Raw genomic sequence first — 27494 nt, forward strand, 5'->3', positions numbered from 1 at the left:
TTAAACTTTTATAATAAAAATATATAATTATTAATCAATTGTTTTAAATAAATTATTAATTAAGAGATATATCAAAATTTTAAAGTTATTATAACTTCAAATTTAACATATGATTAGAAAATATAAATTTGAATTTTGAAATGGTTGCCTAATATATTTACATGACACATGACATAATATTAATGAGTACTTGTATTAGAGTGACACTTGTCACAATGAGATTAAAACTATTCATTTATTAGAATATATATATATATATATATATATATATATATATATATATATATATATATTATATATACCCTAATAAATAAGAATGATTTTGCCACATGTCCTTCTCTCATTCAATTTGCCACATGTCATTTTGTCATAATTCAGAGATATATTTATTTTCCACTTGTCATTTATTTCATTTTCCATTTCTAATATATTATTAATTAGTTTTCATAAAGTAAACCTACCATAATGATATTAATTTCAAATTTTAAATTTTAAATTTCAATTTCAATTTCAAATAAATTTACAGTTTAAACATTTGTATTTAACATTTTGTTATAATTAACCTGTTTAGTATACGGGTCTGATAATTAAACAATAATTTTAATTTATTTATTTTTTGCATGTTTTTTTCTCATAATTTTTATTTATTTCAAATTTCAAATTCAAATAAACTTCTCATTTAATCGTTTCTATTTAACATTTTGTTTTAAATCAACCCGTATAATATACGGGTTTCACAACTAGTATATATATATATATATATATATATATATATATATATATATATATATATATATATATATATATATATATATATATATATATATATATATATATATATATATATATATATATATATATATATATCATTATTATATACAAAAAGCTTTTTTGCTTGAGGCGAGTTCGTGCACTACACGCATCAGTGTTTTTTGGCGCGTCTGGGATTCTCCTCCTTCTTCTTGTGCGCGTAGGATTGGAGATTTCAAAAAAAAAGAGGGCAACCTTCATCCAGGTGAGTCATCTTTGTTTCATTTTGAAGATGACACGTTTCATGATGGAGGACACCTGGTTTCTTTTTTCCTCTTTCCCAATGCATAGTAGTCGGATTGTTCCACCGCTCTTTTCCTTTTCCTCCAATGTCTTCTCCCTCTTCCCCATTTGATTCAACGATTCTCCATTTTCTCTTCCATTTTCTCTCTCAGGTCGTAAACCAAAAATCATCTAATACCCCTCGTCAGTTTTTCTCTGTCGATCAAACCATGGTTGTCAGGTAATCTCTTTTTCTAGCATTCTCTATCTATTTGATTTTGCGTTCTCATCACTTTTTCTTTTAATATTTGGAATCTGCAGGGTTGCGTTGTTGGTAGAACTTCGAGGTTTTATCATCAGTGGAGGTTCTACATGCCCTCACCTTTTACACCTGTGGTTTCTTTTCTCCAAGCCCTTAACATATGGTGTCGTTCTGGCTCATCCTTCTCCAGACTCCAAGCATATTCACCATTCCACTGAATATATAGAATTATGTTGTCCAAACTGAATCATCGGCTTTCACCGCCTCCTCTGCCTTATCGGTCGCTAATAGCTTAGTTGTTTTCTTCTACTGGCACTTGACCCACCTCAAAATCTTTCCCTTAATTAGTTCTTCTTTCTCTCCATCGTCTTCTTCTTTCTCTATAAAAATGGGAACAAAAGAACAAAAACTCCATGGAAATGTCTTGACGATTTGGGTAATTTTTGTTGTAGCTTGTCTCTTGTTTCTATTCTTGTCGGTAGTTTAAAGTTCAATTTTCGAGTTTGGTTATCTGAGTCTAATTTTTTGGAACTGAATAGTAGGTCGATAAATTCCACGGTCGATCTCACACAACGTTTGAAGCCCTGTTCCCTGACTTCCTTCATCAATCTTGTTTTCTTGAAAATTGAACGAGCCCTAATTTATTGCAAATCACCTGAAAATTAGGTATTATTGTTCTATGAAGTTCTTTATGTTAATAATAGTATTTGTTTATTTGTATTAGGTTTGATTATCTCTGCCATGTCAAACTCTCTATGTTCATCTATTTTTCCTTCTCATTCCAACGCTGACCATTTAATCTTCTTTTCTGTTGTTCTTGACTGTTCAGGTTCAATAGGTTCTTCTCCCTCTTTTAGTTTGACTTTTTGTGGGTCTTGTTGCTAATTATGTTCTATAGTTATATTAGATTTTTGATGTTCCTTTCAGGTTCCATTTAATTTTCATGGCTGGTCTTTCAAGATAAGGTTTCAGGTTTCTTTCCTTATCCTTTTCATCTTGATTTTTTTAATTTTTTTGTCTGTTCTGGAGCTGATAGAAAGTGATGTTTTTCTACCTCAATTAACATATAAAAAGGGTTTTTTTGCTTCAATTTCTATATAAAAGAACTATAGGAAATAGGGGAACATAGAGACATATACAGGGATGGGGGGTTAGACAAGGAAGAAAGGAAGCAAAGGACACGTAGTAATGTTCAACTTAAATGATTTAAAGGATTGTGAAGGAGGAGATGTCAATACACATAGATAAGGAAGCAACTCCAAACTCAATAGTTCATACATTAATTGAGTTGATAATTTGCAATAATTTTGGAGGGGTAATTTATGATTTTTAAAGTCTCCATCTTTTGGTATTTGGATGTTGCTTAATTACCCCTATTAGTTAACTTGTTAAATTTTAGTCGCCTACTACTTACAACACCCATGGAGCAGTACCATACATATGTCTACTAACTTGGAGGTCGGGAAAACATCTGCTATACTTTAGGTCTGGTTTAATAAGTCACTTTTGTTTGGTAAAACACGGTAAATTGAGCTTTTTTGACAATTTATTTAATTTACTATTACATTTTCATGTTACCACTCCTTCCAAAGACTATTTCATTTGCAAAAATGATAGGAGAGTATGTAGAAAGAGTAGTACATGTATTATCTTGGTAACCTAATTGTGATAGCTCAATTTTTTACTAGCTCAACATTTACGTCTTCCTGGTCTATTCGGATGTATAAATTTTGACATTCATTACTTTGTGTTTAGGAACCAATACCTGTACTCATATTACTGATTGGGTTCTATTTGTATTTTAAGAACTATTTAAAGATTTGACCTTTTCAGTCTTTTATAAAAAAGTGAGATCAGTGAAACGTTTACATACTAGAACTTTTTATGTACAACACGACTAGAAGTTCAAGCTCCTCTATAACAATAGTGTTATTTGGCTACACATACATACACACCTTATATCAACTTCCAAAATTCTGCTCAACAACGGAAATCATAAATTTCAATAATTGATGTTGAGCAATTAGAAACGAGCTTATTTTTTTAGTTGGAGAATAGATATTGGTGAATTCCTTACATTTGAGAACTACTCAATTTTATCCGGATTGTTGATGTAGATGGAATTATATCGGTTTGAATCGAGTGTAGAGGAGGTGGTTTTGATTTTGCCAATGGCTAACGAGCAACAACAAAGGTATTTATTCCTCCAAGAAATGGTACTATTTTACCTTCTAATATGCGAATTTTTTTTCATATTCTTTGTAGTATTCATTTCATATATGTTAAAATAATTTTTTTAATTAGTTTTTGTTTTATAAATACTTATAGAATTGTCTTGATGGATATTTAGCAAGAAGGGTATATATATATATATATATATATATATATATATATATATATATATATGAACTTGCAATAAATATAAGATGAATCTTTTCATTTTACAAACCTTGAATTCATTTGCAAGTGGGTGTATACGATAACAAAATCATTTCTGGTCGGACTAGACATGTTATTTATGGAGTTCAATGATGCCTTTGTTATGGAAATTTGCCAGATCAATTCAAACCAAACCGTGTGACTGATCGATGCGAGTCAATGCTTCTGTTCTTGAAGATGTTGAAAATTTTAACGGAATTTGAAAATACTATCATTGAATTCATTTTCAGGCCCTAATCTTGGTGTTACAGTTGCTCAAAGATTATTTTCCTCAAACTTGCAAGCTTGAAGGCCTATATATATCACTACTCAATCATTTTCACATATTTTTACCTACACATGCAGGTGGATTATATGCAAATTGCAGAGAACAATGATGTACTTTACTCTTCATACCAACATGGGCAATTAACTTTACTCTTCCCAAATTTTTGTACAAAGTTCTAATAAATGTAACAAATAGTAACTTACTTAAATTTATTTGTGTATTATAGCATTCTTCTCTTATTTCTTTATATTAAGTCATTACAAAATGAAAAATTCAATCAATCACAACATTATACATTCAACTTTCCTCGATCCCTCGTTCATGCTTAAGCTCTGGTCTAACTAGATTCTTGGGCCGTGCTAAGCACGGTTTGAAAACATTTTCTAGTACATATATATATATATATATATATATATATATATATATATATATATATATATATATATATATATATATATATATATACACTTATGGGGTAATCTAGCATTTTTTCTTAATTATTTATAAAAAATAACCAAAAAATACCACTTAGCCAAAAATAACCCACAAAATAGTAGTTAACTTATGGTTGACTACGGTTAACGCCGTTGACTACTGTTTTAGGCCGAAAAATACTCTTTCGTGCTAATGGTCTACTGTTTCACATGTTCGTTTATTTTTTCGTGACCCATTAGCGCATAACAGGGGCGAAGCCAGGAATTTTTTTCAGGGAGGTCCTTATAAATTAATTGGAATATATATATATATATATATATATATATATATATATATATATATATATATATATATATATATATGCAAAAAAAAGATTTTTTGAGATTTTTGAGGGTGGGCCTGGGCCTACCCTGGCCCATAGGTAGCTCCGCCCTTGGCCCATAGTATATAATGAAAAAAAATTTAGATTAGTTATTTTTCCTATTATTTTCTTTGGTTTGACTACTTTTCTTTTTCTCAATGGAACACCCGAAGAACAAACCAATTTGTCTAATTTTCTTCAAAATTTTACCGTATTTGTAATTAGGAGTAGATTTTGTATATGAGGTTAAATTTTTTTTGAATAAAATTGAAAAAAAATATATAAAATTGTAGGTTTCATACGAAACTTACGGTGTATAAGTGCCCAATGCACAGTTTGTGCAGTGTCGACTTGTACATCTTATAAAAAAAATTAAAAAAAATTAAAACCGTAGGTTTTTTTACAAAACAGTAGACGAAACCCCAAAAACAGTAGATTTAAAAATTAAAAAAAAACTTATTTTTCCCCCAAAACCGTAGGCTACGGTTTGGGATAATGTAGCTAAACCGAGAGGAAACCGTAGGTTTCCCAAAACCTACGGTTTTGTAGCTTACAAATGAATTTTTTTTATGTCCAAAACACGAAACAGTAGACGATTTTAGAAACCTACGGTTTTGTGGGCTATATTTGGACATTTACTAATTTTTGGCTAAAAATTGATAATTACTTCCTTAATTTGGCTAGATTAGTAATTACCCCTAAACTTATTCGGGCCGTGATTAGAGAAATAATCAGTAAGTTAGTTTTAAGTGATACCAAGAAAATACGATTTATAATGATAATATAACTTTTGAGTGAAATTGTTTTTGTTATTGTTCCTAAAGCACATGAACAAATATAAAAGTAGGATGCTATAATACCAAAGATCAATTAAAGTAGGTTGCTATTTCTTATATTTGGCCTGATCAGATCAAATAATAAAAAGAAAAAAGCAAGTGATCAAAATACATGTTGCTAAGGTTGCCATAGTGCTTGCAAAATTAGCAAGTGATCAAAATACATGTTGCTAAAGTTGCTAAAGTGCTTGCAAAATTGCAGATGGTAAGAAATTGATGCAACCAACTGTTGGCTGTCAAAGTGTTAAGTTTTTTTTGCCCTATTTTGGAATTTCTTGCCATATAAGCAAAGCTAGGGAGAATTTCTAGTATAATATATAAATAAATTTTTTTTGCTAACAAATTGTATTCTAACATATAATCCAACTACGACCGTTGAGGTAAAAATCAAAAGCCCAAAAAATTAATAATTGTAATTTATATGAGTTGGTGTACTCACATTCACTCACATTTGGCTCTCATCCTGAAACAAAACAAAAGGTAATCAGATTACGTAACAAAAATAAAAGGAAAAAAAATTTAATACTTACTTTCCATTTTCTTGAAATACAATGTAATAATTGCATAGTCTTAGTGACCTGACGGACATTTCTCATTCCCTCCACGTTTTTCTAAATATTCTACACCGACTCAAAATTAGAATTTGATACCAACACTCGTTTCTTTTATAAATCCAAGTAATTTTTACCTCTTTCTCTAGATTCCTTTATCGATCAAATTTGATTACTTCTCTCGTCCAACGTAATCGACCACCAACTTGTTGCTTTCAAATTGTTTCTCCTTTTGCAATATTTGGTATTTGCTTTTCTTTATAAAGAAGATCTATGACAGTTAAAAAGAAACTTATCTTCCCAGAAGAACAAGAAGGAAAAGAAAGATGAGTGAATGATAATCTCAATAAGAGCTTTGCTTGCCAATATAAAATCATCATTTGCACAAGCAATAACATCTATCAATGTGGAAAGACCCTGCATTTCATAAAAAAGGAACCCTTGAAAAAAGTGTTAATTCAAATAAACCAAATGTCAAACAGTTCGTGTGTAATATCGAAATGAGCAACTAGTTTCACTTTGGAGGGTAACAAGAGGTACAAAGGGCAAACTTTCAAATAATTCAAAATCACCCTACATTTCCCAAGTTAAGTGAGCATAAAACAAAATAGATAAAATCTAATTAAAGAGCACCATTTCAGCCATTAAGTAAGAGTATTAACTTGACTATCCAATAGACTTGAATAGCAGGGTTATGAGTGTCTCCAAATATTGTAAACTTTGAATATATATATATATAAGATTAAGCAATTTTTGATTGGGGTAAGCTTTAGTTTCACAATTTGCCCACAAAGCATTTGGAAAGATAAAAAAATGTTAGTTATAAAACAATTTTGAGAGAGAGTAGAGATATCATATAATCTTGAACCGGTTCCTTCATAAAGAGTGCAATTTTCGAAGATCACAAGAATTTTCTGATTTGGGTAATCTTCGTTTATCAATTTTATCATAACTTTGAAAGAAAATATCAGAATTTCGTTTAGAAAGATTTAAATTTACCTCAAAATTAGTTTGTTTAACTGGTTAAGCTTTGGTTGATCAGCAATCGGCTTAGCAGCACACACTTCTACTACAAAAATATTAATTAACGCTCCTAAAATGAAATAAAAACAGACCTCCAAATATCTTTTGTCAGATAAATTAATGGTTCAAGTAAAATGTTGCAGGTACCTGTTGAGGACGAAAGCAGTAGAGTCTACATCCTATTAAAAGAAAGCCCAAGATCAAGTCATATAAAAAAATTATCTTTATATATTGGCACAAATAAGTATACACCTTTAACGGAAGTATGAGAGAGTTGAGATTAATATAAAGCCATTGAACATGATAGACATGGATGATAGATCACATAACAATATTTGGTGGTAATTCATGAGCTAGGTTCAAGTATTCTAACTAATTATTGTACATCTATCGTATGCTATGAGAATGATAAAGAAAATATGTTGTTTGATAATATAAATACGTTCAATCTTACATAACTATTATCATTAACACATTCTTACTAATTAAATCGTCTATAAGGTTATTATACACTTAATATTATTATTCTCATTTCTGTCAGAATGTTGTCAGGATGTTTTATTGGGTCGTATTCTGTCAGAATGAAAATGAGTGAAAAACGATGTGTGAGAACAAAAAAAATAATAATTATCGAGAATGCATGAAAATGACGATATTCTTGTAAGGTTTAACGTATTCTCATTGCTAAACAACTTATTCTCTTAGTAATTCTCATAGCATACGATAGATGTACAATAATTAGTTTGAATAGAATAACCTAAGCTGGTAATTCATTAAAGCGGAAATGACAATATGCTTCCTATAATTGCTTTGATATCATTTGTGGAAGTGAAAAGCATAAGAGCAATATCAAAAATATATGAAAACAATCATTTTTACTTGAGATGTACCTCAACATAGGGTACTTGTGTATGAATCAAAGTGGCTTTAGGTATGTAGTCAAAGACATTTGACAATATGTTTCCTATAATTGCTTTGATATCTTCTGCGGAAGTGAAAATCATAAGAGCAATATCAAATATAGATGAAAACAATCATTTTTACTTGAGATGTACCTTAACATAGGGTACTTGTGTATGAATCAAAGTGGCTTGAAGTATATAGTCAAAGACATTTGATTCCTTTTCTTGGGTCTCACTTTACAAAACTCTAGAAGATCAACAATAGTGAAAAACCTAATAGCATGATGACCTAACCTTCTATAAGGAATTTCATTGAACAGGTGGTAGAACCCATAACAAAGTCTTGCTAAAATAAAAGAAATGATGATGGATAAGTTGCAATGCTTTAATTGAAAGATTTAGTTTCTAAGTTTAGCAATTCACTTGCAAAATTTTATTATTCAAGAAATTACCTCTTCAATCGGTTTAAAATATTGGGTTTTCAAGAATCAACTTACATAAGAACACCATGGTAAAAAACATCAGCTAGTTGAAAATCCAAGACCAACTGTAAAAGGTATGAAAATGATGCAATCAAAGGATTACGAAGCCATGGAATTTAATAGAAATTGAAAATGGGAAGAAGATAAGGAAAAAAAAATATACAAACTCTTTAGAGCTCTTTATCAATAATTTGGATGATAGGGGAGAAATAAACAGATAATATTATACCTCTTTGTGTGTAAACACTCATATCATTATTTTGGGTTTTCTTAAATCTGAGACGTTCCTCATGCTTTGAACCCTGCACACCACATTCACCTTTCCAGTTTTCCCCATGTGGATAGATCTTAAGTCAATAACTGAAACCGGATCATTGTCATCAGGTTTAGCCCAATATTGTTTGTGAAGCATTTCGTTATGTGGTAGACCAAACAAAATTACTACCTAGCCACATCAAGATCTAAAATCCTACACATCTAATAATTATACAATCGATAAATGAAAAACTTCTAATCCCTTCCAATTTCTTCAACTTGAAGCTGCTACGAGAACCAAAATAAGGGGAAAATTTCAAAAGAAAAAAAGGAGATGAACTTGAGTTCTTGGTTAAGCCAGAAAATGCCCATAAAACCACAAAGGGACGCTAGGCGTCCCGCACCTCCGTCCCCAACATACAATGAGGAAGGAGCGAGAGCATAAATGATGTTTGGAGCAAAGAGGATTAGTCGTTAAGAGAGAAGAAAGAGATAAAAGGAAACACAAGGCATTCATATGGGGCCGAAAAACGAAGGAGGCGGCGGCAAATGATACAACGTTGGAAAAGAAAGAGTACCTCACCTTTAGATAAATAATTGAGGCAGTGGGTTGAAAGAAGGAAAGCAGCTGATGCAGTATAATTTAAAAGAATAGGCGGCTGAATCAAACCTGTCTTTGTAGAATCAAAGTACCAAACAACAATTTCAGAGACATGGTAGTAGATTCAACATACAACGCCTAATTTGTACAAAATAAATCCAAACTAAATAAACCGTAAAACTGATTGCTTTTACTGAAACGTACACTACTTACATAAGAAGAAGAAGAAGCAGACTGAGGAAATCAAAAAACATGGAAAACCTCATTGTGAAAGAGATATCGGTAAGTAATTGGAGAAAAAGTGAAACCACCTACTTCAATTGGACCAAAAATCTAGGTAGAGACAACAACGACACGTTTAACTGACAAGACGAAACTAGCATCCAGTTTGTGTGAAGCAATCAAGTTACTAACCACATAAGTTAAAAATGCCGCCCACCGGTATCATTATTGGCAGAGGGAAAAACTCATCGACGTGTACGATAATAGAAGTGATATTTCCACTTGATGAATTGATTCATCCACTTGAAATGTATGTTTTACCAACTTGTACAATAGATACAAAGGTATTGTACCGCATGTGGATGGATCAAATTATTAAATGGAAATATCACTTCCCTAATAGATTTCTTTCGCATATAGGTAATGCTATATATATATATATATATATATATATATATATATATACATATATATATATATATATATATATATATATATATATATATATATAAACTAGGTTTGTAGTTTTTTTGATGTAATATTTTAATCTTATGCTTAGTTAAAATTATATAATATTTAAAATTGTTAATGTACTATATACTAATAAATAAAACATAAATATATTTCCTACAATGAAATACATTAAACTTTCATCATTTACGTATTATCAAATAATGTTTCATCGATTCATTAAAAGTCGTTATCTAGAATACACAGAGACTATATGGAAAAAACATACAAAAATAAGTTATAATGAAAAATTCAAAATTATAGAAATAACATACTACTTTATTTATAAGAATGGTTTCATCAGAGTATAATAGTATTGATAACAGACTATTTTATACATATCTTTATGATGTTTTCTTAATGTTTTATATTATGTTTTTATGCTATTTAGAACTAAAAGGTACTTATAATGCTTACATTTTATATTTTGCATGCATACTTTGTTGCTAGAGCAGAAAGGAAGCGAAAAGACTGGCAATCGGAGCTGAAATGCAAAAGGATGAGAAAGGAGCTAAAAAGACACAAAAATGATGTTGCTAGACAACTTGACCTCTCTTCATTGTTTTTGACATATCTCATGACTCGTAAATCCAATTGAGAATATTCAAAATGTTCTGAAAACTAGACACAATTTCGGACGACGTTCGTGTTTTGAGACAATGTTGAATCCTAATCACCATGACATGGTGATCACCACCACGACGTGGTAAATGAAAACTTCGCGATTGTTGAGCTGACTTGGAGAATACGAGATATTCATGAAGACCACGACATGGTGGCTTTCAACCACGCCGTGGTGACATTAAAAACTATAAATAGACCCAAAAATTACCCTTAATGAGATATCTTGAACCCTAATTCGTTCCCTACGATTATAAACCTCAAAGAACCTGTTTTGAGGGTCTAGAAGGCGGTCGGAGGGCTGTTAAGCTGATATGGAGCGAAGATCTGAAGGATTAAAGTGCGGATTCATGCCAAAAATCATTTGGTTTGTTGTTCTGATCATGATTAGCATTCCAATGTGATTCCATGTGTGTTTACTTTCTGATTTGGGTGTTAAAACCCTTTTCTTTGTGTTTATGACTAAATGAATCTTTGAGATTATGGATTAATTGCTATTTTGATTTTTTATTCTTATTTAATTTATTTTGTCAAGTTTGATTTCAAGATCCATATATGTTAAATATTGTTACTTTATTCCCTATTGCTAAATTAATAGAGTTTAGATGGTCATTTTGACTATGTTAATTTGAATCATAGTTGTCCATGATCATCGGTAATTATGACTAGAGTGTAACACCCATAAAATTACGCCAAATTTAAACTTTTAATGCTAACAAAAGAGTCAAATAGTAATTGTTTTTACAAAACGTTTCCAATTCTTTTATCATTAGAGTGTCCCAAAATAGATCATGAGGATGAGGAGCGGTACGGTCACGCCTTCGCCTTCCCTCGCTCTCCTAAAGTACCTGAAACAATAAACTGAAAACTGTAAGCCCGAGGGCTTAGTGAGCTACCCCCAAAATACCAATACCACACTGGCAGAAGTCATAGCCATAATGATCAATCAAACAACATACATACTGGGCCATCGGCCGGACTGGTTCGCCCTACTGGGCCTTCAGTCTATCTGAATCTATAACGAGCCTTCGACATGACTGGTCTGCTGCGTGGGCCTACAGTCTCCCCGGACCGCTCAAAGGGTGTGTTGGCCTTCAGCACAAAGCAGGACCGCCTCAACCCATCCAACCAGCAACTAACCATGTACGCATACTATCATCTACTGGCACATACACATAGAAAACATATCTATCTCAATTACCATCAATCATAGAGTTTCACTTGTAACTAGAGCATTGACCTAACAGGTCACCATCATACCAATCCTTACGGATCATAAAAGCATATCATGCTATCTATCCTGATTTCGATCTAACATATTAGAATCGTATGCAACATACTATGACAACCGATCCAACCAATCTCTAGCATAACAACCATCCTAAACAGGATGAATTCTAACATGGCAATCACATAACACCCATCCTAAACCAGGATGAATCTAACATGGCAATAATAAAGAAACCATCCTAGACCAGGATGTGAATCATAAAGGGCCGGCCTTGGTGCCGTAGACCCTATCGATATAGTGAGGATAACTCACCTCGCAGATGTCGATTGAAATGCAAACCCCAACTATCAGATCACTTGACACCGACTCCACCACCTATAACCATATAACAATATACTCATAAGTTCTTACTCTTATGAGACACCCCATAACCCCTTAGTAATTCCTGATCAAGGTCAGAGTCCTCAGTCAAGGTCAACAGTCCATGTTGACCTCAACTCGCCGAGTGCACTCGGCCACTCGCCGAGTCCATGGAGCACATTCCAACTCGTCAAGTCATCGGAGTGACTCGTTGAGTTCCTTCGAATCCCGATCAATCCTTAAGGTCCACCCGTCGGGTTTCCTCCTTGCAACTCGACGGGTACACACGCATGCCTACCCAAGGGAAAATCTATCCGACTCGCCGAGTTTTATGGTGATCTTCATCGGAATCGCCGAGTTGTTCATCCAACTCGCCGAGTTCAATGACCATCTTCATGTGACTTGCCGAGTTCACTCTTGCGACTCGCCGAGTCCATTCAGTCCTCTTTCCATACAGACTTGATTTGAGCCATGTAGCGGCTCCAAATCACAGATCCAAGCTTCTAGGGCATACTTACCACGTAAAGTTGCAAAATTTACATGCATGCATGATTATAAAGGCTCCAAATGTCTATTTTAAGTTCTTAATGGAGCTTCTAGTCCAAGAGGGACTCCAACCACAACCAATACAACAACTTTATGACTCTAGCATCCAAGGAGGGTCCAAATCTGAAGTTACAACTTCAGATCTAGCCCATAGTTCAACATCCTAACTTGAAAATCCATAAAGCCCTAGAATCAACCAAAGGGAAGAAAAGGAAGTAAGAATGGTACTTTGATACCTTCAAACGATGCTAGTTGAGGCAAAAACCCTCTTCCCACTCCTTTCTTGCAATTTCCTTTGCACTCTTAGCTTCCTTCCTCCAAGATCATCTTTCCCAAGCTTCAAACCCACACCAAAGCACACACACACAAATTAGGGTTTCAAGGGCTCTCAAAGACTGCAAGGAGGCCCAAAGGAGGCTGAGGCTCCTTTAAACAGGGGTGCAAACCCCGAGATTTAGGGTTTCATCTGCCATCTCCTACTCGCCGAGTCCTAATAGTGGACTCACCGAGTAGGTCACTAAACGCGTGTTCTCACCCCGCTGCTACTCGACGAGTAGGTCGACCAACTCATCGAGTAGAGCCTCATCCCTAAATTCTTAATTAATTAATACCTGAGGATCGGTGCGTTACAATTCTCCCCCATTTGAACTAGACTTCGCCCTCGAAGTCCGCTGAAGAAAACAATTCTTCTTCTTTTCCAAGATAGCTACAGGCCTCTCTACATAGTTTAGGTGCTCATCGACCTGAATGTCATCCAACGATACCACTGCCTCCTGGTCCATGACGCACTTTTGCAATTACGAAACATGAAATGTGCTATGGATCCAGCTAAGTTCCTCTGAAAGCTCTAGCCCATAAGCCACCTTGCCAATCCTGGAAACAATCCTGAACGGCCCGATGAATCGAGGACCCAATTTTCCCCTCTTCTTGAAACGGATCACACCCTTCCAGGGTGAGACCTTCAGGAGAACCATGTCACCCACCTGAAATTCCAACTCAGATCGGCGTCGATTGGCATAACTCTTCTGTCGACTCTGAGCGGTCTGCAGCCGCTGCCTAATCTGCTATATCATCTCGGTAGTTTGTAGAACTACCTCTGTCTGACCCATCACCCTGTGCCCAACCTCGCCCCAACAGACTGGGGTCCTACACTTCCGCCCATACAACAGCTCGAAAGGCGGGGCGCCAATACTGGAATGATAACTGTTATTGTAGGCAAACTCTACAAGCGGTAGGTGGGAATCCCAACTCCCACCGAAATCGATGACGCACGCCCTCAACATATCCTCGAGGGTCTGAATGGTCCGCTCACTCTGCCCATCAGTCTGTGGATGGAACGCTGTACTAAAATGCAGCCTCGTGCCTAGTTCCTCGTGGAACTTCTGCCAAAAACGGGAAGTGAATCGGACATCCCAATTGGAAACTATGGAAACTGGAACCCCATGGCGAGAGACAATCTCGCGGACGTATAGGTCGGCCAACTTCTCCGCCGACGAACTCTCCCGTATAGCTAGGAAATGGGAACTCTTGGTCAATCGATCCACGATGACCCATATAGCGTCGAAACCCTTTGCCGTCTTTGGCAACCTTGTGACGAAATCCATCGTAATCCGTTCCCATTTCCACATGGGAATCTCCAGGGGCTGCAACTTACCATGTGGCCTCTGGTGCTTGGCCTTGACAATTCTGCAGGTCAAGCACCTTTCAATGTACCAATCAATATCTCGCTTCATACCAGGCCACCAATAACTCAAACTCAAATCTCGGTACATCTTGGTAGCCCCTGGGTGAATAGAAAAACGAGACTTATGAGCCTCCTCCATCACTGTCTGCCTAACTCCTCCGGTCATCAGAACCCAAACCCGACCATATCGGGTCAATAGCTCGCGGCTATCCTGAACAAACTGGGCGCTTTCGCCCTTAATCCTTTCCAATTTCCCATTCTCTGGTTTCATACCCTCGATCCAAGCATCTCTGACCAAACCCACCAGCGGGGAATCCACCACTATCCTCATACATCTGGCTGGGGTAGAAGACCCAACTGACTTGCGGCTCAGGGCATCCGCGACCACATTCGCTTTACCAGGATGGTAAAGGATCTCACAATCATAGTCCTTGACTACATCCAGCCACCTACACTGCCTCATATTCAAGTTCGGCTGATCCATAATGTGCCTCAAACTCTTGTGATCCGTGTATATGGTACAACGGACCCCGTACAGGTAGTGCCTCAAAATCTTGAGAGCGAAGACCACCGCTCCCAACTCAATATCATGCGTGGGGTATCTCGTCTCATGTGACCTCAACTGCCGCGATGCATAAGCTATCACTCTCCCCCTTTGCATGAGGACTGCCCCTAAGCCTGTGATGGACGCATCACAATATACCACGAAATCCTCCACTCCCTCGGGGAGTGTCAACGCTGGCGCCTCGCATAACCGTTGCCGGAGGGTCTCAAACGCCCTCTGCTGCTCCGGGCCCCACCGAAAATCCACTCCCTTCCTTGTTAGATGGGTGAGGGGTACAACAACCTTGGAGAAATCACGAATGAATCTCCGATAATACCCTGCTAAGCCCAGAAAACTCCTGATGTCTGAGGGAGATCTCGGAGTCTCCCACTACATAACCGCCTCCACCTTGGCCGGATCGACCAAAATCCCATCCTAATTAACGAGATGTCCAAGGAACTAAACCTCCCGCAACCAGAACTCACACTTCGAGAACTTGGCATAAAGCCGCTCTCGTCGCAGCACCTCCAACAGCTCCATGAGGTGCTCCTCATGCTGCTCTCGGGTCTTGGAATACACCAAGATATCATCTATAAGCACAATGACCGAGCGATCGAGCATCGGTCTGCAGACTCGGTTCATCAGATCCATGAACACTACTGGTGCGTTGGTGAGTCCAAATGGCATCACCACAAACTTGTAATGACCATAACGAGTCCAACACGCGGTCTTCTCCACATCTTCCTCCCTCACCTTGACCTGGTGGTAACCTGATCTCAAATCAATCTTGGAAAACCAAGATGCACCCTGCAGCTGGTCGAAAAGATCATCTATCCTCGGGAGCGGATAACCGTTCTTCACCGTTAACTTATTCAACTCCCTATAGTCAATGCACATCCTGTGCGAACCATCCTTCTTCCTGACGAAGAGGATCGGTGCTCCCCAGGGTGAGCTACTCGGACGAATAAACTGCTTACCCAGCAGTTCCTGCAACTGAGATGACAGCTCCTGCATCTCTGGTGGTGCCAAACGGTACAACGCCTTGGCGATAGGGGCCGCACCTGGCACTAGATCAATCCTAAACTCAACTTGCCTCACTGGAGGCACTCCGGGTAACTCCTCCGGAAATACATCAGCAAACTCTCTAACCACAGGAACCTCTGAAACTGAGAGCTGCTCTCTAACCCGCGTATCTACCACATACGCCAAATACCCGGCACACCTGTGCTAAATATACTGTTGAGCCCTGGCCGCCGAACAGAACCCTGATCCCGACCTGGTGCCCTCACCATATACCACCAGTTCTCCCCCACTTAGGGTTCGAACCACCACCCGCTGTCCCTCATAATCGATCATGACGCCAAAACGGCTAAGCGAATCCATTCCTACAATCACGCATACATCCCCCATGGGGATAGGAATCAAATCTATCGGGAAAGACACCCCGAAAATCTCCAACTCGCATCCTCAGTAGACCAAAGAAGCAGAAACCCCGTGCTCGTTGGCGATCAAAACTCACAACGGACACTCAAGATCATCTATCAACACACTGAACCCCCTAGAGAATGTCTGAGATACGAACAACCGACTCGCCCTCGAGTCAAATAAAACCATAGCAAGTAAAGAATTTACTAAGAACGTACCTGATCATAGGCACGACCAATAAGCATAAAACAAATACAATAACTGAGATAGAGAATAGGAACATATCCGCAACCACATCCGGTGCTGCCTTGGCCTCCTCGACCGTAAGCTGGAAGGTGCGACCCTGAGCCTTCGGAGGCTCCATCTTGACTGGCCTCCCATCTCCAATCCTCACAGTAGCTGGCGTGGAACCCTGCGCCGGCTTGGCGGCGAGCTGCGGACAGTTGGTCTTCACATGACCAACCTGATGACAATGGTAACAAATTGTCATATCTGCTGGAGGGGCGGACTGACGACAGTCCCTAGCATAGTGCCCCTCCTTGCCACATTTGTGGCACCCACCTCCTGCTCGACAAACCCCTGAATGAGCCTTGCTACACTTTCCACAAGTGCGGCTCTGATGACTCCCGGACCGTGTATCAGTGGTCTTAGACCGCTTAGGCGTCGGTTGAGACTGTGCCGGTGCCTGACACTACTCCTTCAGCTGCAACTCAATCTCCAACTCACGCCGCCGCACGGTTTCCTGTAGATCCAGGAGGGTATCACATTACCGAGTCGACACAAACTGTCGAATATCCGACTTGAGTATACTCAGATAACGAGTCATCTGAGACTGCTCTGAAGCAAACTCCGGGCAAAACATAGCCCTCTCCGTGAACATACGAGTAATCTCCATCACAGACTCCCCATCCTGTCTCAAGGTCAAAAACTCTTGAGCAAGTCACTCCCGTTCCACGCGTGGAACGTAGCGAGTGCGAAACATATCCCAAAACTGCTCCCAGGTAATAGTAGCCCTCTGATCATCAGTATACGACCCAATCGTCAACCTCCACCAGTCCTTCGCCCCAAGCCTCAGCAGGTTCAGGGCACACCTGACCTTCTGGTCAGCAGGACATGAACACGTGAAGAAACACCCCTCCATGTCAGATGACCACCTCATAGCCCGAATAATATCCTGTGTACCATGAAATGTCGGGGGCTTCGTATTGTCGAAGTCCCGGTACTAGAAAGCCCTACCGGCTCCTCCTCCTCCAACCCCTGCAGCAGTTACAGCCAAAGTGGCTGCAGCGGTAGCAGTCTCTGCTAGAGTGGCATACCGCTCATTAAAATACTCGACCATCGCGGTCTTAATCAACCCAAACATCTCTGGCAGCTGGGCTCGGAACGCAACAACAATCTCATCGTGCATGATTTCCCGAATCCAGGCATCCAACTCCTCAGTCCCTATCTGAACCACGGGCTCAGATGCTACCGGCACCTCCAATCTGTTGGATTAGTGTCTAATTTTGTAACTATATTTGGTAAGTACTTGACCCGATTGTGCATGATCCTTTTGGGTTGCCTTCACCATAGCAACTTGACATGGTGATTTATATAGAGAGAAGAGATATTATTATTATTAATGTATTATAAGAATAATATTTTAAAGGAATAATAATATTATTTGATTAATATAAGTCATAAATTAATTAGGAATTAATTTGGTGACTTAAAGAGATTAATTGAATAAAGGGGCATAAACTGTCAAATGTGTGATAGTTGTATTTTGAGCTAAGGATCCTTATGGATATGAGGGTGGACGATTTTAGGGATATGGATCACCTAGAAATCGTCCAAGGCATTATCTAGAAGGATCTTTGGATTGCTTTGAGGCTAAGTTATCCAATTAGGGTTTTAGGGTGAAACCCTAGGAGCTCACAGTATAAATAGGCCCTTAGGGTTAGAGAAATCGGCCACTCCATGTTTGAGGAAACCCTAGAGCCGATTTCTCACCTCTCTCCCTCTCTCAAATCATCTTCTTGCTAGTTGGTGTTTGTAAGCCATTAGAGGAGTGACATTTGTGACTCTAAGCTCCAAGAATAAGAAGGTTTTCAAGCAAGTAACTCAAGGTATTATTCTAGATCTGTTTTTCATATGTCTTATTGTTAGTTTACATTAGATCTAGCCATGAAAGTCTTGGATGTATTGCATGTTCAATTAGAGAAACCTAGATCCAAGCATTAGGGTTTGTATGTGCACATAGGAAAATTCTTATGTCTAAAACCCATCAGTGGTATCAGAGCCATGATTGGTTTCAATTGAATGTGATGCTTAACTGTTTTGCTTGCTGAAAATTGTGTTTATTCACCTCTGTCCGACCCAACTCGGCGAGTCAGTGTCTGGACTCGGCAAGTTGGTCCTACTCGGCGAGTTCCAGCGTCAGACAGAGGATAATTCAGGATTTTATTGTTGTTTTGTCTTGGATTGATACCTAAATCGTTTTATTATGTAAAAATCTGAATTTTTACCTAATGTAATGATTATCCTTGACATAACAATAGATAATTTCAAATCTTTTGAATATTGATTATTTATATGATAAATATGGACTATTTAAGATTATTTGGTAATTATCTAATGACTAAAATTGGATTAGGTCAAATATAGATAATTATGAAATTAATTGTTTAATTTGAATTATTTGTTGTTTGATCCCTATTGTTTTCAAAAAGTTCAAAATTTATCTCGAAGTTTTGAAACTTGAATTTTGTGATTAATAGTTTAATTTAGAAGAATTTAAATTTCAACCCCTAGAGTTTTACAAGTTTAAAATTCAACCCTATACTATTATATTATTAAAAGCTTAATATATATATATATATATATATATATATATATATATATATATATATATATATATATAAGTAAAGTTAAAATGCTAGTCTTACTGTTAGTAGGCCTCATTCACGAAGTCGGTCTATAAGGTGGGTATAAGGTTGCTGCCTATAAAATGGCGCTTAATGGGTGTACACTCACACCCACCACTTGCTTGAATGGTGGATGGTCGTTAGCCGAACGGGTAGGATAGAGAAAACCTCCTCTCATTAATAAGTATAATGAATTATTTAAAGTAACTAAACTATTTTATAAAATTCCTAATCTTAGTTACTTTAGGAAAAGTGAATTGATGCAATCCCATGAAATTACACTTTGCACCCTTGCTAAGAAGTTAGTGGAGCGTGTGTGGTTAACCGGCACACTAATTGGTTCTAAGCAAAGGTGGAAAAGGGTGATTCATTGTTTGTCATAGTTCGATGGAGCGTGCGTGGTTTACCGGCACATCGAATAGGTGATTGTAACAATGAAGGCACCATTTAGATTTGCATGGTTATTCACACCCGCTTTGTGATCCTCGGTATCCCAGTCACAAACTAGAGGGGCATATCGAGATTTTAACATGCCATTGAAAAGTTCAATGAATCTCAAAAATCTAGGAATTCTCAATACATTTAAAACCTAAAGATTATGTTTTTTGTGGTGAAGAATTAGTGAATCGTTATTCACTTACCTCCAAATTATTTGCATATTGGATTACGGTATCCCTTTTCTAATATGTAAATAATGTTGTTGGGTCCTAGCCCTAATTTTTCATTTTGGGTGTTTAATTAGGGACTCAATTCTAATCAAACTTTGTCCTTTCTATTTGTAGATGTCAAACACAAACAATGTTGCTGCTAACTCATTCACGTTAATGAGTCTTTGCCAAAAGGTGACCTTCGATGGTACGAACTTTAGCGAATGGATAAGATACATTCGCACCATTGCACGCTACGAGGACAAAGAGTATGTCCTCGACGAAAAGCTCGAGAAGGTCAACCCGGAAATCGCTACTCCCGAAGAGATGGCTGTCTTTGAGACACACGAACGTGATGCAACGAAAGTCCATTGCATCATGATAGCCACTATGAACCAAGAATTCCAAAAGTACTATGAGGACATGTATCCCTATGAAATGCATCAAGGCTTGATGGAGAGGTACCACCAAAGCACGAGGCAAGAGCGCTACGAGATCATCACCAACATGATCACAACCAAGATGGGAAGTGGAGAATCGTTAACCGTGCGCTTGCAAAAGATGCAAAGATATGTTGGTCGTCTTCGCAAGTTAAATGTTAACTTTTGGGAGGATTTGGCCATCGACATTGTTCTTCACTCCTTGCCTTCATGCTACAACCAATTTAGGATGACCTACCACATGAACAAGGAAGAGGTCACCTTAAGCAAACTCCAAGGACTCCTAAGGACTGCTGAGAGCAACCTAAAGGACAAGTCTGTTGCACCAACTCCCGCACCAACCGTTGCTCCTGTTTTGGCTATAGGGCAGGGAAGGGGAAAGAAGAGGAAGGCTCCGTCAAAGAGCCACCGTAGGGGAAAGTCCCAAGATGGTTCCTCTTCTAGTGGGACCAAGGTTGATCCTGGTAAGCCCAACCCTAACCCGAAGGAGGCAGAATGCCATCATTGCCACAAAATAGGGCATTGGAAGAGAAGCTGCCCGAAATATCTGCAAGCCATCAAGGATGGAAAGATCAAGCCATCTTTTGCAGGTATATACACAATTAAATCTAATGATTCATCTCATGCTATTTATTGGGTTCTTGATACAGGATGTGGTTACCACATTTGTTCTGATTTGCAGGGACTAAGAAGAGATAGAGATGTGGAGCAAGAAAGAATAAATCTAATCATGGGAAACAGAAGATCATCGCCTGTCACCAAGATTGGAGTGTATTCTTTAGTGCTTAGTAATGGATTAGGTCTAGATTTAAATAATTGTTGCTAGTCGCCAGATATGGCAAGAAACATCATTTCATTTCATGGTTTGTTTAGACAAGGATTTAGATATTCGTTTAATAATATGAATGGTTCTATTTATGCTTATCTAAATGGTGTTTTATACTTTGAAGCAATGCCTTGTAATGGAATTTATGAGATTGTTATGGTTGTAGATAACCTAGGAAATGATGTGTTGTGTATGGATTCTTCCAATAGTATGGATAAAGCATCTTTGTGACATTGTCGTCTTGGACATGTCAACAAGAAACACATAGCCCAACTCCAAAAGGATGGAGTGTTGGAGTCATTCGACCTTAGGGAAGATGACACATGCGAATCTTGTTTACTTGGAAAGATGACCAAGTCACCCTTCATTGACACTTGTGAGAGGGGTGAGGGTTTATTGGATCTCATACATACCGATGCATGTGGGCCCTTTAGATCCACCACAAAGGATGGAAACCGCTTCCATGTGACTTTCACCGATGATTATAGTAGATATGGGTATATTTACTTAATCAAGCACAAGTCTAAAACGTTTGAAAAGTTCAAAGAGTTCAAGAATGAAGTGGAGAATCAATTGGGCAGGAAGATCAAGATGCTTCGATCTGATCGAGGAGGAGAGTACCTAAGTCTTGAATTCCACGACTATCTCAAGGAATGCAGAATAGTTTCGCAATTGACGCCACCTAGGACACCGCAGTTAAATGGTGTGGCAGAAAGGCGCAATCGAACCTTGTTAGACATGGTTCGTTCTACGATGAGTCGTGCTTCACTACCTATCTCATTTTGGGGGTATGCCTTAGAGACTGTCTCCCATATCCTTAACCGAGTCCCTACAAAGAAGGTTGCCAAAACACCTCACGAGATGTGGACAGGGAAAGCTCCCTTGTTGGCACATATCAAGGTTTGGGGTTGTGAAGTTTTCGTAAGACGAGAAACTCATGACAAGCTCGAACCTCGTAGTGAGCGATGTATTTTCATCGGCTACCCACATAAATCCTTTGGATATCTCTTCTATAGACCGAGTGACAATGTTGTCTTCGTAGCAAGAAGAGGGGTTTTCCGAGAACGAGAACTCATAAACCAAGGAGACAGTGGGAGGCAGATCGATCTTGAAGAGATTCAAGAGTTGAGTGATGAAGGAACCTCTACCGCTGGCGCTCAACCCGAGGAGGAAACTCCGGTTGAACCAATTGACGAGTCACTACCTCTTAGACGTTCCGAAAGAGTTAGAGTTCAACGCCAGTTTTATGGTTTTCATATTACTACTGAAGGGGACACGTATATTAGTGATGGTACACTAATAAATCTAGATGAACCTAATTCCTATAAGGAAGACATGGCAGGCCCGGAGTTTGCAAAATGGAAAGAGGCGATGGACAACGAGATTCAGTCTATGTATGACAACCAAGTTTGGAATTTGATTGACAATGTGCCCGGACGTAAGACAGTTGGGTGCAAATGGATCTTCAAGAAGAAGACCGACGTGGATGGGAATGTGCACACGTATAAGGCACGATTGGTGGCAAAGGGCTTTACTCAAACTCCCGGAGTTGACTATGATGAGACCTTCTCACCAGTTGCTAAAATAAAGTCTATAAGGATGATGCTAGGTATTGCCACATTTCATGATTATGAAATATGGCAAATGGATGTCAAGACCACTTTCCTTAATGGGAAGTTGGCTGAGGATGTTTACATGGCTCAGCTAGAGGGTTTTGTCAATCCAAAGCATCCAAATAGAGTGTTCAAGCTTGAGAAGTCCATTTATGGACTTAAGCAAGCATCTCGCAGATGGAATCTTTGCTTTGATGAGAAAGTCAAAGAGTTTGGATTTGTACGAAGCGAAGATGAATCATGTGTATATGTCAAAGCCAGTTAGAGCATAGTTATCTTTCTCGTTTTGTATGTCGATGACATACTACTCATAGGAAACAACATCCCGACTCTGCAGGTTGTTAAGTCCTGGCTTAGGAAGTGTTTCGCTATGAAGGACCTCGGAGAGGCTTCCTATATTTTGGGAATAAGGATAGTGAGAGAAAGAAGTTAGAGACTAATAGGACTTAGTCAGAATACTTACTTAGATAAGGTACTAAAACGTTTTAGTATGGAGAACTCGAAGAAGGGAGAACTACCGATACAAAGTAATACCAAGTTGAGTAAGACTCAAAGTCCGAGTACCGAAGCCGAGATAGCTGAGATGAGCCGAGTACCTTACGCTTCCGCAGTTGGCTCAATCATGTATGCTATGACTTGCACTCGCCCTGATGTGGCCTTTGCTTTGAGCATGGTCAGTAGATATCAAGGGAATCCTGGAAGAGCGCATTGGATTGCGGTCAAGAACATCCTTAAGTACCTTCGGAGGACAAAGGAATGGTTTCTAGTCCTCGGAGGGAGTGATGACTTAAAGGTGCGAGGGTATAGTGACGTCAGTTTCCAGACCGACAGGGACAACTACCGTTCACAGTCGGGATGGGTCTTTACCCTTAATGGAGGAGCAGTAACTTGGAAAAGTTCCAAGCAAGAAACTGTAGCTGATTCAACGTGCGAATCAGAGTACATAGCAGCGAGCGAAGCGTCAAAGGAGGCAATATGGTTGAAGAACTTCATTGGTGATCTTGGAGTTGTGCCTGCTATAAAGGAGCCCATGGAAATTTTCTGTGATAATGAAGGAGCGGTTGCCTTGACCAAGGAACCGAGGGATCATGGTAGATCTCGGCATATCGACAGAAAATATCACTTTATTAGACATCGAGTAGAAAAAGGAAACCTCGTGGTTAAGAGGATATCATCAGAAGATAACCCAGCGGATCCGCTTACGAAGGGACCGAGCAGGGTTAAGCACTTGCAGCATGCTAGGAGTATTGGGCTGAAGGATGATATTAGTTTAGATTAGATAGTTTTAGAAACATGTAATAGATAAATGTAATTGACATTTGATGATTAAATAAAGGAGTATTATTTATAAGTAAAGTTACTGTCTTATGTTAATTGTTTAGCTGTTGTTTTACTTTGCATGTTTTGACTTCCAGAATAATTGAGTTTGTTAAGAATAATCAAATTATTCAAACAGTCCACAATCGCTCATATGTTGGAAGTAGATATGAATGAAGATTGTCATGAATTGGTGTGTAGATTGTCTAAATGGTATTACACATAGCAAAGGTTTGCTGCAACGTTCATGAGTGCTTCTGAACAAGTTTTGAGCATTGGAATAAACCCGCGCTTGCTGGAATCACTTTGGAGTGATCGCAAGACGATAATATCATATGGTCTTAAAACCTAAATATATAGTTTATTATTTACTAATTGGTTGTACATTGATAATGCGAAACCACATCAATAAATTGATGTCATAAAACACATTGTTGTGTATAGTTGATTAGTCGATAAGTAAATGCATATAAGTCGAAGTTTATCTGTTACTTTTATCCTAAGAGGGTAAAAGTGATATCACGACCGCTCGATGATTTGATTTGACTTATGTGTCGTGCCCGGTCAGGACTAAATTGACGTGTTCAATTACGTTCTATGTCGAATAAATCTGAGATTGAGAAAATAGTTGTTGGACAATAAATGTGACAATGTTTCATGAAATCGTCTACACGATATCAAAACAGAGGACTGTACGATCCCTTATCTAAAGGACAGGTTACTGATAAGATCATAATTGACAGCGTCTTTGAGAGCTACGATTGCTAATCAGATTGTGTTTGCGTTTATATTTTCTAGACTTGTCCAAGTGGGAGACTGTTGGATTAGTGTCTAAGGCTGTAACTATATTTGGTAAGTACTTGACCCGATTGTGCATGGTCCTTTTGGGTTGCCTTCACCATAGCAACTTGACAGGGTGATTTATATAGAGAGAAGAGATATTATTATTATTAATGTATTATAAGAATAATATTTTAAAGGAATAATAATATTACTTGATTAATATAAGTCATAAATTAATTAGGAATTAATTTGGTGACTTAAAGAGATTAATTGAATAAAGGGGCATAAACTGTCAAATGTGTGATAGTTGTATTTTGAGCTAAGGATCCTTATGGATATGAGGGTGGACAATTTTAGGGATATGGATCACCTAGAAATCGTCCAAGGCATTATCTAGAAGGATCTTTGGATTGCTTTGAGGCTAAGTTATCCAATTAGGGTTTTAGGGTGAAACCCTAGGAGCTCACAGTATAAATAGGCCCTTAGGGTTAGAGAAATCGGCCACTCCATGTTTGAGGAAACCCTAGAGCCGATTTCTCACCTCTCTCCCTCTCTCAAATCATCTTCTTGCTAGTTGGTGTTTGTAAGCCATTAGAGGAGTGACATTTGTGACTCTAAGCTCCAAGAATAAGAAGGTTTTCAAGCAAGTAACTCAAGGTATTATTCTAGATCTGTTTTTCATATGTCTTATTGTTAGTTTACATTAGATCTAGCCATGAAAGTCTTGGATATATTGCATGCTCAATTAGAGAAACCTAGATCCAAGCATTAGGGTTTGTATGTGCACATAGGAATGTTCTTATTTCTAAAACCCATCACAATCCTCCGTCTCCTGACCTTGATCTTGATCCTGATCCTGATCCGGACCCCGACGCAACACGTCTAGTCACCACCATACTGCAAATACACTCAATGTCTCAGACATATCATATAATGACGGAAGACCAATTACCCTCAATCCCCAGGGGTTGTGACTTCCTTGATACGTGTATGGGTCCTGTGCTTTCAGTGGTATGGGCCCATACTACCTTCCACACCTACCCATATTTGTCTCAAGTATCACCACAACGCCCTAAACTGTATTTAACATAATATGCGCTCAACCCTCACTAACAGAGGACATCGCCTAACTAGTAACTGATCCTGCAATTCCGCACCACTCACACATCCATGAAACTGATGGGTTTTGAGCATTCTAACACTTCCTAAGTGTACATGCAACCCTAATAACCTTGGATCTATGTTTTTCTAATAATCATGCAAAGTTGTTTTTCCAAGGTTATGAACCTATCTAGCATACATGGGGTAGAATTTTCTTTGTATAAAAGATTGAACTACATACCTTGTTGTTGAAAGTGTTCCTTGAAACCTTGTGAGCCTAGCACCTCAAGTGTGATGCCTCAAATGCTTCACACAACACCAAATGCAAAGAATAAACTTGAGAGAATACTCTAACACATGCAAAATCGGCCAAGCCCTTTTGTTTCTTAGTGTAGCCGATTTTGGGGAGAGTTACATGGCTTATATAGTGTGTGACATTAGGTAAACCCTAATGTTACATGACTCTTCATTTCTTGATCCATGGGTTAACTCCATGGAGCATCTTATGGGTGGAACCCAACTTGATAATCCATGGAGCCTCTTAGCCCACTATATAAGATATGGAAGATTTACTTAATCTACCCATATATTTAATTAGTTATCTTTTGATCACTTAATTAATTCTAAATTAATTTTTGATCAAAACTAATTAAATAATATTATTAATATATTAGAACTTATAATATATTAATAAACCATATGTGTTATTTCTCTAATTTAGTTTATCCAATTGCATGGTGCCATGCAACCCAAATGGACCATGTCGGGTCGGGTCAAGTACTTACCAGAAATAGTTATGGACTTAGACCCCTTATCCAACAGTCTCCCACTTGGATAAGTCTAATAACTATAACTGTAATACTTCAGGAACCGATCGGCAATCGTAGCTCTTTCAAGGTCTCTCGGAACTGAGAAGATGTTGATACGCCATTTAAGATAAGTGATCATATAATCCTCTGTTGTAGATATCAGCCGGAGAATTACATGGAACAATGTCTTACTTATTGTCCAACAGTTTGTTTCCCGATTCCCGATTTGTTTGAAAAAGAACTTAATTGAACACATCAACTTAGTTCTGACTGGGCCCGGTACATAGGTCAAAACAAAATCATCGAGGGGCCCAGATATCAACTTCTAATCCAAGAAGGAACAGATAAACTTCGACTCATATGTTTGTTCTACTACTAGTTGAATTATACACAAAAGCATGTTTTATAACATTGAGTTACCAATGCGTTTTCGTACAATCAATGCATATTCAATTCATAGGC

The 27494-nt window shown here is 37.8% G+C and overlaps 2 long non-coding RNA genes across 11 annotated transcripts; one reads left to right on the forward strand and one right to left on the reverse strand.

The window, feature by feature from the left end:
- The first annotated feature begins 1115 nt into the window (after positions 1–1115).
- LOC111906657 (uncharacterized) lies at positions 1116–4248 on the forward strand. 9 transcript variants are annotated; one of them, XR_008231045.1, is made up of 5 exons: positions 1116–1273; positions 1354–1730; positions 1834–2266; positions 3412–3488; positions 3852–4248. It is a non-coding gene; the product is annotated as an uncharacterized LOC111906657 (long non-coding RNA). The 9 variants fall into 9 exon arrangements; XR_008231046.1 differs by having other exon boundaries at positions 1837–2266; XR_006189513.1 differs by having other exon boundaries at positions 1354–2609.
- Positions 4249–5850: 1602 nt separating this feature from the next.
- On the reverse strand, positions 5851–9795 carry LOC111906656 (uncharacterized). 2 transcript variants are annotated; one of them, XR_002855290.2, is made up of 9 exons: positions 9430–9795; positions 8821–8951; positions 8263–8656; positions 8098–8192; positions 7355–7386; positions 7184–7250; positions 6322–6601; positions 6164–6253; positions 5851–6096 (listed from the first exon to the last, which is right to left on the reverse strand). It is a non-coding gene; the product is annotated as an uncharacterized LOC111906656 (long non-coding RNA). The 2 variants fall into 2 exon arrangements; XR_002855291.2 differs by having other exon boundaries at positions 7184–7253.
- Between the last annotated feature and the right edge of the window lie 17699 nt (positions 9796–27494).

This window comes from Lactuca sativa, chromosome 3 (assembly GCF_002870075.4).
Source record: "Lactuca sativa cultivar Salinas chromosome 3, Lsat_Salinas_v11, whole genome shotgun sequence".
In the NCBI taxonomy this organism is placed as follows: Eukaryota; Viridiplantae; Streptophyta; class Magnoliopsida; order Asterales; family Asteraceae; genus Lactuca; species Lactuca sativa.